The sequence below is a fragment of the Cicer arietinum genome, chromosome 2, assembly GCF_000331145.2.
Source record: "Cicer arietinum cultivar CDC Frontier isolate Library 1 chromosome 2, Cicar.CDCFrontier_v2.0, whole genome shotgun sequence".
Classification (NCBI taxonomy): domain Eukaryota; kingdom Viridiplantae; phylum Streptophyta; class Magnoliopsida; order Fabales; family Fabaceae; genus Cicer; species Cicer arietinum.
Window position 1 is genome coordinate 33,748,398 of NC_021161.2, and position 16,451 is coordinate 33,764,848.

Here is a 16,451-nt window from a genome sequence, read left to right on the forward strand (position 1 = left end):
TCTTACCAGATGTTTAGTTCAATCGATTTCCCAATCGATTGCAACCAAACTTAACTTGATTGAAATTCACACAATAGATTGTCTAATCGATTGTGTTTGTCACAGGTGAAGTTACTTTTGAAATTTCATTTTAAGCAATCGATTTGCCAATCGATTTCCTAATGCCCTGTGACTTCCCAATCGATTTGCCAGTTGATTAGTTTCAATCAGTTTACATTTTGTGATATGTACAATCGATTTGTCAATCGATTAACCTGTAAACCAGGTTGCCACTGACTTGTTCAATTTTCATTTCTAATATAGTCAGTCGATTGCCCAATCGATTATACAATCACAAACATTTACTTTTCCTTACACCCTTGTTATGAAATCAATTTCCCAATCGATTTACTCAGTGAATAATCAACTTTTGTTGATTTCTTGTGTTCCAAGCAATTTGTTCCAAGTGTGTAGGATTGAATTGGTGTTCCTGAAATCTTGCTCAATTGAAATGTTAGATTTATCATATGATGTATGAACATTGTATGTTTGTTAATTATGTCAAAATTAGGATTCAAAGGACTAAAGTCCAACAATTATTCCATTAAATTTTGATTTAATATTCATTTTAACTTTTTTACTAAATAATTTAGGTAATCCTGCTAAAAATCTCTCTTTCCAATAATCTACATTTCCACCTGGTCTTATATATAATTTTGACATAAACATGTCTTTATACCATCTATAATAAGACATGGAAGGGCAATGAAGAGTAACTAATTGTTCAACACCCCTTTCTTGTTATTGTAATGGGTCTCTTACAAACACTTTCGTGATAGCATATAATAGGGTATTTACTGAGTCTTCTTCTATTGGTATTCCATTATTATCTACTTTAATTGTTGTTAATATCATAGTTTTTTCTTATTCAGTAACTATATTATCCCACCATCCTTTTAATTGACCAGTGAGTCCAGTGATTAATAATAACGCTGCCTTTTTATCAGTATTTTTCCCTGATGTTTTAAAGGCGGTGGCTGCCATAGTCATGGCCTGAATAATATTTAATATGTTTTGTTCACTATGTCCATCTATGTTCCATTCAATAATAGAATCTCCACTATAGGTTACGGAGGTCATGTAGTAACTTTCTTCAAATTGTAAGTCTGGATAGCTAAGTCTAGGGTAATAATTTCTAGTTTTACCTTGATAACCAATATTTTTCATATTTTTAATTTTGTTAATTTCTAACTCATTGGGGTCTTGTGATAATACATTGACTTGAGAATTATTTGTGATTGTCAACCTTTTTAATTCATCAGAGTTATTTTTTAATTTTGCTTCTTTTAATTCTTTTTCAGGTCCATTTATTAATTTATAAATAGGGCTTTTTGGATCTAGTTTGTAATCCTTATATGAATTTATTTCACTATGCGTACTGGGGTGGTTTTTACTCACTTGTAATTCTACTCTATCTAATTGTTCAGCCATAGTATATAATATTTGATTACTAAAGTTTAATTGAGTTTGGACTCTTCCTATTTCTTTATTTTCATGATTTGGATGCTTAATTGTTTTAAAGGGTGAAGCTTCAAATATAATTCCATTCTTTTCTATTTTTATTGTTTCTAATGGAGGATGTATAGATTCTATTATTTTATCATCTACAATCTTCCATTTATTACTTATTTTAGTATTAACATTTATGTGATTATTTCTAATAAAAGGGTTTTCTATATTATTTTCTAAACAGTAATTTTCAAACCAGTTAAAGAAATAAATATTTAATCTTATTTCTTTAAGGTACGCATAATATTTTTCTCTATAATCACTTGTTATTTCTTTTGAGAAAGTATCAAAATACCATTTTCTTTTATCTGTATTATAATCTGCTTCGAAATCTTCTGTTAACTAGACTTTGTCTATTTCAAATTCTTCTTCTAATTAATTTACTCCTGTTGAAGTTGTGGGAATTTAGAGAAAACGATGAGAGAAAATAATCACTACGCGAAAAATGGTATTTTACAGCGTTTTTTTTAAGCCATTACAGCGCTTTTTCAAAAAATTAAGCGCTGTAGTATCCAGCGCTGTAAAAAGATACAACAGCGCTCTTTAAAATAAATAAAAAGCGTTGTAAATCTCTTCTAAAAACGTGCTGCTTGTTGTATTAGTTTTACGGCGCTTTTTAAAAAAAGCGCTGTAATATGCATTCCTTTATTTCAATTAGATCTCTTTCTGGGATTATAACAACAATCTCCTTCATAAATCGTAATATACAGTATCCGCAGTCTATGTTGTTAGTTTGACGAGAGCACTATAAAATAAAACATATAAGTCAATAAATATTTGTGGATTGATTGTTAATGAAATTTTAAAGCCATACATTTCAAACCTTTATTAGAATCCATGTGATTTATTTGATTTTTGCTTCGACACTGTAGCACCCATTTGAGCTCGGAAAACTTGTAAAACACTATCAAATAAATGTGATTATTAGCATTAACAGACACATTATATATATATATATAAGAAATAAATGAATAAATGAATACAATACCTGAAGAGTGCGAAGAAATACGTAGAGTTCATAAGGTTACGGTTTCGTTTAAGAAGAAACAGCGAAGCCTATTACAGCGCTTTTTTTAAAAAGCGCTGTAAAAGACCTTCTTATTTTATTTTTTAAAAGCCTATTACAGCGCTTTTTTTAAAAAGCGCTGTAAAAGACCTTCTTATTTTATTTTTTAAAAGCCTATTACAGCGCTTTTTTTAAAAAGCGCTGTAAAAGACCTTCTTATTTTATTTTTTAAAAGCCTATTACAGCGCTTTTTTTAAAAAGCGCTGTAAAAGACCTTCTTATTTTATTTTTTAAAAGCCTATTACAGCGCTTTTTTTAAAAAGCGCTGTAAAAGACCTTCTTATTTTATTTTTTAAAAGCCTATTACAGCGCTTTTTTTAAAAAGCGCTGTAAAAGACCTTCTTATTTTATTTTTTAAAAGCCTATTACAGCGCTTTTTTTAAAAAGCGCTGTAAAAGACCTTCTTATTTTATTTTTTAAAAGCCTATTACAGCGCTTTTTTTAAAAAGCGCTGTAAAAGACCTTCTTATTTTATTTTTTAAAAGCCTATTACAGCGCTTTTTTTAAAGAGCGCTGTAAAAGACCTCCTTATTTTACTTTTTAAAAGCCTATTACAGCGCTCTTTTTAAAAAGCGCTGTAAAATACCTTCTTATTTTATTTTTTAAAAGCCTATTACAGCGCTTTTTTTAAAGAGCGCTGTAAAAGACCTCTTTATTTTACTTTTAAAAGCCTATTACAGTGCTTTTTTAAAGAGCGCTGTAAAAGACCTCCTTATTTTATTTTTTGAAAGTCTATTACAGCGCCCTTTTACAGACATTTTAAAGCGCTTGTCCAAAAGCGCTGTAAAAGACCTCCTTATTTTTTTTTAAAAACCTTTTTACAGCGCTTTTCCAAAAAGCGCTCTAATAGGTCCTTTAATTATGTGAAATCAAAGTCTTTTACAGCGCTTGTCAAAAAAGCGCTGTTGTATCCTCCATTATTTTTAAAATATCATACAACAACGCTTGTATTTAATAAGCGCTATAAAATGTCATTTTTGGCGTAGTGAATAAAGGCTTGAATATTATTGATAATAGCTTAATGTTGACTTGATTACAAAAGACTCAATATTAATCTCTATTTATAGAGAAACATAGACTCAATCCTAAATCAAGAATAAATCATAATAATGAGAGATATTCTAAGATTCTCTATGATTATAAGTTGATCATAGAAAATAGCTCAAGATACTCTAATATAATATAAAAGATATTGTAAGATATTTTCTAATATTCTAACACTCTCCCTCAAGCTAAAGCTGACTAAGCTTTAACTTGCTACAAGATAACAATGTTTTGCTCCGCAAAATAATAAAAAAAAGATGGAAAGGCAACTCAAGGATGCAGGTGAAGTCGAAGACAATTGCTATAAATACAGCCTAGATAGATAGCTGGAATGATCTATAACATGAGAGAAATTCATGGCAAGCAGTTGAACAACGCAAGGTCCGTCCTTCTAAAAAACTGCATTTGGAAGCTTCATACCAATAATATCAGAGACTCAAAATATTTAAACTTGAATTTTTTTCAAGGAGAGAGAGGCATGCTTCAAGTAGAGAAAGGCAAGGCCAGTACATCTGGGACAAAGATGGGGTCAGTGTATCTAGGACAAATTGCCAAGTTGTATGCATGTGGTTCGAAAGAAAAAAAAAACTTAAAATAGATCTGAAACTAGGAAGGAAAACTCAATCTAGATGAATGAAACATTATGCAAGAAAGCGGACAGGCGCGTTTGAGCTCGTGTGGAGCAACTTTTGACCTTAAAGAAAATCTGAGTTGGGTAGATTGGGAGATTCCGCACACAATGGAAGTGGTTGTGTTGGAAAACGTTTCCAGCAGCAACGGCAGATGGCAGCAGTAGAAGACGGGACATCAGCAACGATAGGCAGCAGACGGCGGCGGCAACAGATCTACTCGCAAGCAAATTTACCAAAATTAGTGGCAGCGGCGACAGTAGCGAATTGAATGGAAAACGAGTGAAACATGTCAAAATGTTGAAAAAGAGAAACTATGATTATATTCCCTAACTATTGGGAACTCAACAGCGGAATAGAGGCAAGATCGTTCAAGGAGGACCGAAATCGGGTCTAGATACCATGTTGAAGTTGTGGGAATTTAGAGAAAAGGAGGAGAGAAAATAATAAGGGTTTGAAAATCATTGATAATAGCTTAATGCTGACTTGATTACAAAAGACTCAATATTAATCTCTATTTATAGAGAAACATAGACTCAATCCTAATCAGGAATAAATCATAATAATGAGAGATATTCTAAGATTCTCTATGATTATAAGTTGATCATAGAAAATAACTCAAGATACTCTAATATAATATAAAAGATATTATAAGATATTTTCTAATATTCTAACAACTCCTTATACCTGAGATGTTGTTGGTGACATCTCTGGTGACTCTAATTCTTGACAATCTGGACAAGGCTCATATAATGGTTGAGGTATTGAGGGTACGAAATCCACTTATGTTAAGTTAATATTAATGGTAGATCTTGAATCTACTGATTTTCTAGAGCTTGTTTCAGATAAATATTTTAATGACTTATCAGTTATAAAAGACTGACTTCGATTCATTCTAATTCTTATACTACCATCCTCTTCTAAAATAAACTGTCTAGGTTTTCTAGATTCTATTCTAGGTGTTGGCATAATTTCTTTTAATACTCATTCTTTTGGTAGTTTAGCAATAATGTCAAAAACCTTTAGTTTTTTAGGGGTTGTAATATTAGAATGTTTTAGATTTGCTTCAACAATTACAGTTTCATTTCTAGGTATATTTCTTAATGCTTTAAAATTATAATTTATATTTGAAACGTTATATTTAATTTTGTAACATATATCGATATTAGCTACTCCTTCATAAAACAAATCATCCATACATTGAATATTAATAACTAAAGACCTTTTAGTAAAACTGTTTTCTAAGTTCATAGAGTAATTTGGATAACAAATAAAATAAACAGGACCATCATTTAAATTTGATTCTAATATATAAATATTGGATTCATTAAATCTTTTAATTCTATTATCACGTAGCACTAATAATATGGGAGTATTTAGTCCTAACTTATGTAATGGTTTAATAGCAACTTGTATTAATCCTAAGTGAATATAACGAAATCCTTGTTTGATATGCTCATCAATTATTTCTTCATTTAATAAATTAATAGTTTCACGATGTTCAACTATTGATTTGGAAGATTCTAATGTATGGCTAATTTCCTGAGATCTAAATTTGTAAAACGTACTAGTTTTATATATTTCTTTATATTTAATGTCAGACATATTCCAATTTTGTAATTTATTTTCTATTTCTGCTATTTGTAACTCTTTGTTTTGATAATTGTCATGGTCATTTTTATTATCTAATTCTTCTATAGATAATGAAGTAGAAAGTATCATGGTTTTATCTCTTCTTCAGGATCCTAGTTCGCTCAAGGTTCTAAGGAATTGGGCCATATTTCTATTGTTTAAACTTAAGGTTTCAAAATCTTTCTCTTCTCACGGGACCACTGATATATCTATTCTGGGAACACCCTACCTTTCTCTTGGGAATTACGGCTTACCAACAGAATCAACCACAGTTGACCAACGTTTTGATAATTAAGATTTTTAAAAACTTAAGTTTAAAATACAAGAAATATAATCTAATTCCTCAGAGTCCTCTTACAAGGCTCTGATACCATATTGAAGATGATGTAAGACCATGATAAACATAAGTATACCATAATTCAATAAAGCAAAACATAATACATAAAGAGTTATGTGAAAATAATGGTAAATCGTCAAGAAATATATCTAATTTAGTTGTTAATAAGAAAACAGTTTGAAAAACTAATTGAAAGTAAGGAAAGTTCATAAATTTGTTCATGATTAAAACTTACAATTATTTCTTTCAGAGAATGAGGGAATTGCAAGGAAACGACTGACAAACTTTTCAATACTTTTGCGAATGCCTTACATAATAAATGACCACTTCCTTTTATAATGGAAGGATGGGTCTCAAATTACAATAATACCCCTAAATTTTTTAGATAACTTTCAATAAAGCAAATAGTGAAACAGTAAAAGCTAATAATACATTGTCATTTTCAAAAGTAACCTAATCATTCATTACTTTAGTCAAAAGTGACCATCAGTCGGGGAATCTTTAATGATAACAAGGTGTTGTCATATCTTGTCTTCTTAATAATTCAGATGCCTTTAATGTCATTTTTATTTTTCAATAATTCAAAATCATCATGCCTCCTTAATAACTCAGCTACCTTTAATATCACATTTTGTTTCTTTAATATTATTAAAGAAAATGGATAAGTGGTGTCAACCAACAAAATGAAATTATTTCAGGATAATATTAGATTTTTAGGATTCAACATTTATCAAGGAACAATAACACCAATTAGTAGGTCAATAGAATTTGGAGAAAAATTTCCTAATAAATTAAGAGACAAAACTCAATAATAATAATAATAATAATAATAATAATAATAATAATAATAATAATAATAATAAGTAATCATAATAATAATATTAATAATAATAATAATAATAACAAGCTAAATCCTAGTAGAAAAGGATATACTAATGCATTACTAAAATGGTTAAACGAATTTGTGTCATTTGTAATCCAACAACCAAACATATGAAATATAGAAATTAGATGTCGTTGTTCTGTTTGCAAAAATATTGATTTCTTAGACTTTGAAGTTGTTAACATTTATATTTTAAGGAAGTAGTTTAAACCTGACTATTAGTATTGGACATCTCATGGAGAAAGTGATCCAGAGTTGCATGTAGAAATTAAAAGGAAAAATATGCACAAGAGCGACATAACAATCATTTTAATAAATTTGAGAGCATGGTTTATGATGTTATTGGACCACAGTATCAAATGCATTATGATGAAGAATTAAAGGATTCTTCAAATATAGATGATCAAAAGTTTTATGATTTACTAAATGCAGCTCAAAAGCCATTGTGACCGGGATGCAACGATAACACTGAAGTGTCTTTTGTTGTTAGATTGTTGGCAATTAAATTAGAGGAAAATATTTGTCAACAATCTTTTAATCAAATAGTGACACTTATGAAGGACACAAAATCTTTCAAAACTTGGTCTCACTGTGGAAAAAATAGATTGTTGTGTAAATGGTTGTATGTTATTCTACACTGATGAATGTAAACAATTAAAAGAAGGCAAGTTTTGTAATGCACCTCGTTATGAGAAAAAAAAAAGATTGGTAGGCATGAATTCAAAGAGGTACCTATGAAAATAATGCAATATTTACCGCTAATTCCCAAACTTAAGAGATTAAATGCTTCGATGAGCTCAGCTCCACATATGAGATAACATTATGAAAATAGACGAGAATCAGGAGTGATGTGTCATCCATCAGGTGGAGAGACTTGGAAACACTTTGATCAAATTTATCCTTACTTTGTTGTTGAACCGAGGAATGTATACCGATGGTTTTACCCCATTTAGTCATACTACCTAACCTTATTCATGTTGACAGATAATTGTCACTCCTTACAATCTTCCTCCAGAACTATGCATGACAACTCCCTACACATTTCTCACTTTGATTATTCCTGGACCACATAATCCAAAGAGCAAGATAGATGAGCTCAAATATTTATGGAATGAAAGAGTGCTTACTAAATCGATCGCTATTATATTTATTGATCGCTATTATATTTATTGACCGCTATTATATTTATTGACCAATTTTTTCCATTTAATAACCGAACAATTGATCTCTAAAAGCGCTTTTTCAATAATTCTAATTCATCATTTCTCCTTAATAATTCAGCTACCTTTAATGTCACATTTTGTTTCTTTAACATTATTAAAGAAAATGGATTAGTGGTGTCATCCAAGAAAATGAAATTATTTCAGGATAATATTAGATTTTTAGGATTCAACATTTATCAAGGAACAATAACACCAATTAATAGGTCAATATAATTTTGAGAAAAATTTCCTAATGAATTAAAAGATAAAACTGAATAATAATAATAATAATAATAATAATAATAATAATAATAATAATAATAATAATAATAATAATAATAATAATAATAATAATAATAATAATAATAGATATAGGAGGAGGTCGTTAACAAAATAAAATTAAGTTGCTAGTATATGCAAAATAGGAGTGACACCTTATTTGTTTTGATATATTTACTCAACGATATTAATTTTGAGGTATTTTTTTTCTATTAAATGTACTTTGATTTTTTAAAATATTTTATAATCATTTTTTCAATGTTTTATTTTTATTATTTATATTACTTTTTCATTTATTGGATTGCATTGGTCAGCACTCAAGTGGATTATGTGGTACTTAAATGGCTCACTGACAGTAGGTTTAAAATTCAAAAAGAATCATCATGACAATTAACCAATCAAATGATATGTGGACTCGGATTATGCTGGAAACATGGACACTAGAAAATCAATTTGAAGTTATGTTTTCACTCTATATGGGACTGTTGTAAGTTGGAGAGCAATTACGCAGTCGGTGGTAGCACTTTCTACAACTCAAGTTGAATTCATTGCGCTTACTGAAGGTGTTAAAGAAGCTTTATGGATGAAAGGACTTATTGGTGAACTAGGAATGAATCAGAATTGTGTTTCAATTTATTGTGATAGTCAAATTGCTATACACTTATCCAAGCATCAAGTGTATCATAATAAGTCTAAACCTATTGATATTAAGTATCACTTCATAACAGATGTGATCGTTTCAAAGCAAGTTTCACTTGAGAAGATTGCAATTAAGGACAACTCAGCTGATGCATTCACCAAATCACTTTCACAAGCTAAGTTCAAGCATTGTTTGGACATAGTTGGCTTCAAAAAAGAGTACAGATGAAGCAATGGTAGCAAGATCAATGATTGAACTATTCTGATATTGAGTCAAGGTGGAGAATTGTGAATATGTGCCTCAAATCATCTAACTAAAGTTAGTTAAGCTTTAGTGGTTTTTATAACTACATTTGGCAAGGTTAGTTATGATAGGTGTTTATAGTTAATTTGCTTGTGTATACTATAAGTAAAGTTGTAATATTGTAGCAGTTGTAATGTTGTTGTTGTAGTAGTAAGAGCTGGAAACTAAGAGAGGCATATGCAACTCATCATAGAATATCATAGAGAGATGATTAAAATGAGAGAAAGAAATATTAATAGAAAGGCTAGTATTGATGGTTCATAAATTGAGAAGGCTTTAATCTTGTAGAGTTCAATTAACAATAGTGGATTAATCTTGCTTGCTTGCCTGTGAGACCGAACACGTAAATTTTTTGTGTTATTCTTTCCTTATCCTTCTTTAATTTTAATGTGAAAACTGTTTCAGAACATTCTCTATTTTCAGCAGAAAAACCCAAAACGTTCTACGTTTTCTGGTTTTTTCAGTTCTGTCCAAAACGTTCTACGTTTTCTGGTTTTTTCAGTTCTGTCCAAAACGTTGTCTGTTTTCAGCAGAAAATGCAGAACGCTCTCCTTTTTATTTTTTATCTACAATTGCTTGTTTTTCTGTTTTGTGGGTTAACTCTTGTTGCAGATCCCAATATTGTTTTAAGAGAATGTATTTATATCAAGTTTTCAGCTAAATAGTAAAAATCTCATAGGGCGTGAGGATGGGACGTAGCTCAAAGTTAAGGGTTAATTAGGATAAATTTTTGTGTGATTTTATTTACTTTAATCTTGTAACCTTGTACATTAGTCACACTGCATCATTGCCATTTACATTTTAAGGTTTGTTCCTTTCTCAACTCTTTCAATTTTAAATTTCTATAATTTTCTAGTAATTCTTGTTTCTTACTTAACAATTTTGATTCTAGTTCACTTACCTATATTTTTAATTTTTCAAATATGGTTAAATGTGGTTGAAAAATAATGAAAAGACTATCAAATTATTATAATTTCATTTATTGATTTCAGATTGATGTTAGGTTTTTGTTCTCTTTCAAGTTTTTATTATTCATTGAGAATGTGTTATACATGATATTATTATTTTGCTGTTAGTTTTTTGTGCTGGTTCAAGTTTTTATGATTCAATGTGGAGCAAAATGGTTAGTTCAAATTCTACTATGCTACATTGCTATTGTGCTGCAATAGCGGCTATTTGACAACACTTTATACCTAGCTAATAGTGTATTGTTGAACAATACTGATTTTATAAAAAAGAAGAGTGGTTCAATTAATTAGTCCAACCAGATTCACTTTCACTGTTGTATTGTGATTTTGACATTTGAATATAATTTTGAATCATTGTTGTTGTATTAGTTGTTGAGTTGCTATTTTCCAAAGTTTGATTTTGGTTGTGATTAAGGAAATTAATATATGAGAAATGTATACATATATTTAATACTTTTTCGATTTAGGAACTCCTATAAAATCTAGCCAAATAGAAAGTTCATCCTCCAAGAAGACTGAAGATGTCATAAAAAAGGAAAGCTCAGAGTATCCTCTATCTGAGGATGAGGATGAACTCGCTCTGATTTCCAGAAGAATTCAGAGGATGATAAATAGAAGAGGATAGGATAAAAGATATCGTCAAAAAGAAAAAACTGACAATAGTTAGATAACTTGTTTTGGATGCAACAATATGGGACACTACAAAACCGAGTCCTCTAAACAAAAGAAACTCAAAAAGATTTCCCTTCAAAAATAAATCTATGATGATTACTTGGGATGATAGTGATGAGTCATCCTCTGAGAAATAGAAGGAAGAATAGGTCAACCTTTGTCTCATGGAAAAATCAGATACTGAAAAGGTAATCATCTTAGAACTATGTCCTACGTGTGAAATGAGAAATTATCTGAGCAACAAACTTTTTTAAATAAAAAGAAAGTCAAAAGTCATCCTCCAGAAGAGGACACAGAAAAGGAAATCTTGAAAGTAGAAGTTGAAGAACTAAAAAATGACATTATCAACTTTGTTAAATCTACTGAAACATTTCAAAAGATTATGGGATCTCAATCTGGAATCTTTGACAAAGCTGGTATTGGATTTAAAAGTTCTCAAAAACAAAAATTATACGAAAATTTTTTCCTGCCTAAAAACAAGAGGATAGGCCAAAATGTACGTTTTGGAAAAAACTTGGACATACTTTCAAAAACTGTCATGCTAAGAAGAAAGCTGACAACATAAAGAAAGTAAGTTCATTTTGTGGTAAACACGAGCACCATGATCCTGTTTGTTATCACAAAAGGAAAATCCTCACAAGAGGAAAAACTAATCAACAGGGACCCAATGTTATATGGGTACCCAAGTTACTTTTAACCTCTAACACAGGTTCATCCTCTGATCAACAAAAGAAAGCCTTGGTACTTGGACAGTGGCAGCTCAAGGCATATGACATGGAATCTGATTACAAACCTTTATTAACTCCTAATAACTATTCCCTCTATTTTTCAATGGCTACAAAATTCCTTCAAATTCTTTGATCAAATCACTCAAAAACTCTGATTATTTATCCTCTTCTTGGAGTGGATAACCAACCATCTTATAAACCCCAGGAAGTCATCCTCATGTCTTGCCACATCAACCTCTTCAACCAATCCTCACTGTCCTTCAACCTCGTCCTCCTCTGATGACTTTTTCTCCGTCCACATCGACCATTTTGAAATATCAGCCTCATTAATATGAAGTCTCTTTATGGTTCAAATTCATGTTTCAAAACTTTGGCATATGTTCAAGGGGAGTAATTTTTTTGAAAAATTTAAAAAAGTTACTCTTATGATTTAGGGGGAGCATAAACATTTTATCTCATAATTTTTTTATATTTAAAATCATAATCTAAATAATTGTGTCATCATAAAAAAGAGGGAGATTGTTGAGACAAAATCTCTCTCAAATGGTTTTAATGATAACAAAATTATTTAAAAGATTATGATTGTGGTTAATGACTAATCTGTGCTTTTGAGTGAATTCATATCATTAAGACAAAAAAGAGAAAAATCTGATTCAAATCTGGAGAATTGGAATTCGAGAGGATGACCTCGTAAGAGGATAAAGCTTCAAATCTGCAAAATACTGATCCTCACCAAAACAAATTCTTTTATTCATTAAAGTAAAGGCAAAATAAAGCTTTTGAAGTAAAGAAGTCAGATGGCAAAAGAATAGGTACGAGGAGGGATTATACTAGGATGGGTTTATGGTCAATATCTTGGAAAGCAACCCAACACTGTTGAAAGCAACCCATCATATCATATGCAAAGGCTAAAAGTAGACCTATATATCATTCTTGTATGATTGAAAACAATATAGAGTCAATCTTCAGAAATGCAACAACAAACAAGCCAAAAATAGAAGCCTTCACATGTCTTGAAGAAAGGAAATCTGACCCACGTGCTTAAGGATGGTTCTCTATTGTCAACATCGCTCTCAAAAGTTGAAAATGACCTAGCACTTCAAAGTTCATAATGATTGTAGCCGACAGTCAAAGCTATAGCCTTACATGTCTTGAAGAATGAGAAAAGAAAAGGACAGCTCAAGGCCAAGTTCCAAGGAGGGTGATCCTCCTGCTCGGGGATGGACTAAGTCTGTCCAAGGACAGTTGGATGGCAGTTCTCTAAATATGATGAAAGACTTTGGAGTTTTTGAATTATTTTCCCAACGGTCATAAAGAGCTTGGCACATGGAAGGATCATCACAAGACTTATGTATAAGGCAACAAGCCCTTCATCATTAATGATACAACAACATTGCATAAAAATATCAGGTATCTTAAAGCTATTAAGAGAAATATCCATCATCTCTTCATACTTTCTATAATCCTACACTAGATCTTTGAAATATCTTTTTAGAAAGTATTTAAGAAAAGAGAAACAATCATATTCATATCTCTTTGTAATTTCCACGTGAGTTACACTTGGAAATAGTTTGGAACTTGTAAGAAACAAGATTGTAAGCTTAGTGAGGCTATAGAATACACAAAGTGTAAGTAACATCTGTTAGAGGTTGATCAATTTGATCATTAGTGAAATATCACAAGTGTGTGACGACTGGACGTAGCCTTCATTGGGTGAACTAGTATAAAAGTTGTGTGTGTCATTCTTTACATTTTCTCTTTCTTTTACTCTACACAAATTTAAAAGGCTTAAATAACCATCATCGAGTTCGCATCCTCTCAGAGATGATAGCTTTTAAAAAACACGTGAAAAATATTTTAACTAAAATAATATTGGTAGTATGATGCATAATGAGAAAATAATGATAGTATACATAATTAGAAAATGATATTTAATTTTATTTTAGTGGTAGAATAGAAAAAAAACCAAAAAAAGAGACGATTGGAATACGCTTTAACTAGAAAAAAAAAGAGACGATTGTAATACCACCGCCTTAATCCGCGAATAACTATCTATATTTATATTGATCAGTTCTGTTCTCAATCAACACAAGAACAACGTTGTTGTTTACGCACTAACGATCGGAACGAAAGCTCTCTCTCTCTCCCTCGATCTCGCTCTCTTCTTCTTTGTCAAGCTCTACTTTACAATCTCTCGTTCTCCCTCTCCCTCTCACTTTTCTCATTGTTACTTTTTTTAGTTTTACTCTTTGGTTTGTCTATGTGGCTATTTTGTGGTTCTTTGATTCTTTTTTTAGGTTTTTCTGTCCGTGATGGATTCCCCGCCAGGTACTCCGATTTCATCACTCTCTCATACGGTGGCCACTCCGTCACTTCCGTCGGCACCGAAAGAGAAACCCCAACAGTCTATGGCAAGGTTTATTCAGCACTCTTTAGATGATATTACCGAAATGGTTCAGGAAATTATTCTAAGGCCTGAGTACAGCCAAGAAGCATTGAATTCTGAGAGAGAAAGAAAAATGCGCATTTTGATGTCACTGCGATAGTCATTCATTGCTTGCGTGAGTATGATTCTTGTGTTGGTTGGTAACTTGGTATGATTCTCTGTTCCTTTATTCCTTTCAATTTATATTTGGTAAGAATCTAAGTGTATAGATTTATATACGTTTTTATGCCAAAATATAAAATATGCCTTCGATCTTGATTTTTATGCTAAAGAAAGTACCTATTTTATATTATGAATCTATGATGAATGATGATACTTCTATAGACGGATATGTGTTAGGTAACAATTTATCTGTTTCAATTGTTTATGATTCTTATTCTAAAATCTATAATAAGTCTCCTAAAGTTAGTCCTCTTTATCTTTTTATCTTAATATTGTTTATGTTATGTCAATGCCACTCTTGTAACTATTCGAATATTTGAGTACTCACTACCAACATGTTCTAATACCCTCTCATTCACTATCTAAGGTATGTTCTTTTCTTTGCCAAAACTATTTTGAATCTATTACTAACTTGATCGTTGGAGTCTTTGCAGGTACCACACCCATTGCTCATGAGCAGGAACAACTTTGGCAACAACAATTGGTCAATCTAATCTACTTCATATTTGGACAATCATTCTAGAAATGAACATGTAAGTAGTATCTTAATTACTGCATCTCTTCTATGTGGAAAAAGGTGAGAAATTTATGTGATTCAATTGTTTATGACTCTCATTCTAGAATCAATCAATCTCTTAAAATTAGTCCTCTTTTTCTTTTATCTTGATATTGTTTATGTTCTGTCATGCCCCCTTCTGGTAACAATTTATATCTGCATAATGGATCACACATTTTATTGCGATGTCGGTGGCATGTCCCTGTCCTTCTCAACCTCCAAGTGTCGTTTGTGTGCTCGATGTTGAAATCGGCCTACATTCAAGAGATGTAAGCATACATGCAGTATATTCCACCACAAGCCTTTCTAGATCATAACTCCAAATTCTATGATTGAGTATTTCTTTTCAACACTTGTTAGGATAAGGCAATAGTATATAATTGAAACCAAGAGATCTCTATTCAACACATGTCCAGTGCTTCCTCTACTTACATCAAGTGGCCATTTTACTTCCTCTGGTTCACAATATGTCTAGATTGATGTGCAACTTTGAAGTTCTAGGATGTCAGATTATTTCCTTTCTTTGTAGTGTTACAATATTGTTTCATTTGGCCTATTGTTTTAATCTTGACCTTAATTTGTATAAACTTCAGTTTCCATGACATTGTTATGTTTATTTTCCTTCCTGTGTTAATATACTCTTAATAATTAAAATAAATATGTTAACATGAGTAGAATTGTTTTAAGTGGCCATTTTACTTCCTCTTGACATATTTGGTTGTCATTGAGTAGAATTGATTGTCTCCTTTAGAGTTGATTTTTAGCTTTGGATTTATCACTCAACTCACTTTTACAAGCAACATAAATTGTTTTAACTTCAAGTCACTTTTAATTAAAAATCAATTTTACATAATCAATAGTTATGTTTTTTTCGACGGAAAAATAATAGCAATTTTTATTGTGAAGTAGTTTTAATCATCATTTTAGCACTTGAAAGTATAATACAGTGTAATTTTGAATATGTTAAAGTTTAAAACTGAATACTCCTTTTTTTTAAACAAAATAAGTGCTATATTTTTATTGTTTTTAACTTATGTTGATGATCTTGTTATTCTTGGAACCTGTCTACTTGATATACAAAGTATTAAAACAATTACTAGATAAAAAGATCAATATTGAAGATTTTGAAATATTTAAATATCATTTGGATTTTGAAGTGGATATTTCCTTACCCAAAGGAAATATACCCTTGACTTGACTTGAAGTTTAGGGTTGTTGGCTTCTAAACCAACTTCCACATCCATGAATTTGGTTTTAAGATTTGTTTAAAATTTTGACAACCCTTATGTGATCCAATTGGTTTTTGAAAACAAATGGATAGATTGACAAGAAAATAAATTTAATTCACACTAGAAT

At 30.7% G+C, this 16,451-nt stretch overlaps 1 long non-coding RNA gene across 1 annotated transcript; it reads left to right on the top strand.

The window, feature by feature from the left end:
• Window positions 1–13,955: 13,955 nt before the first annotated feature.
• Window positions 13,956–15,728, top strand: LOC105853075 (uncharacterized). The gene is made up of 2 exons (XR_003470537.2): window positions 13,956–15,364; window positions 15,456–15,728. It is a non-coding gene; the product is annotated as an uncharacterized lncRNA (long non-coding RNA).
• Window positions 15,729–16,451: the final 723 nt, after the last annotated feature.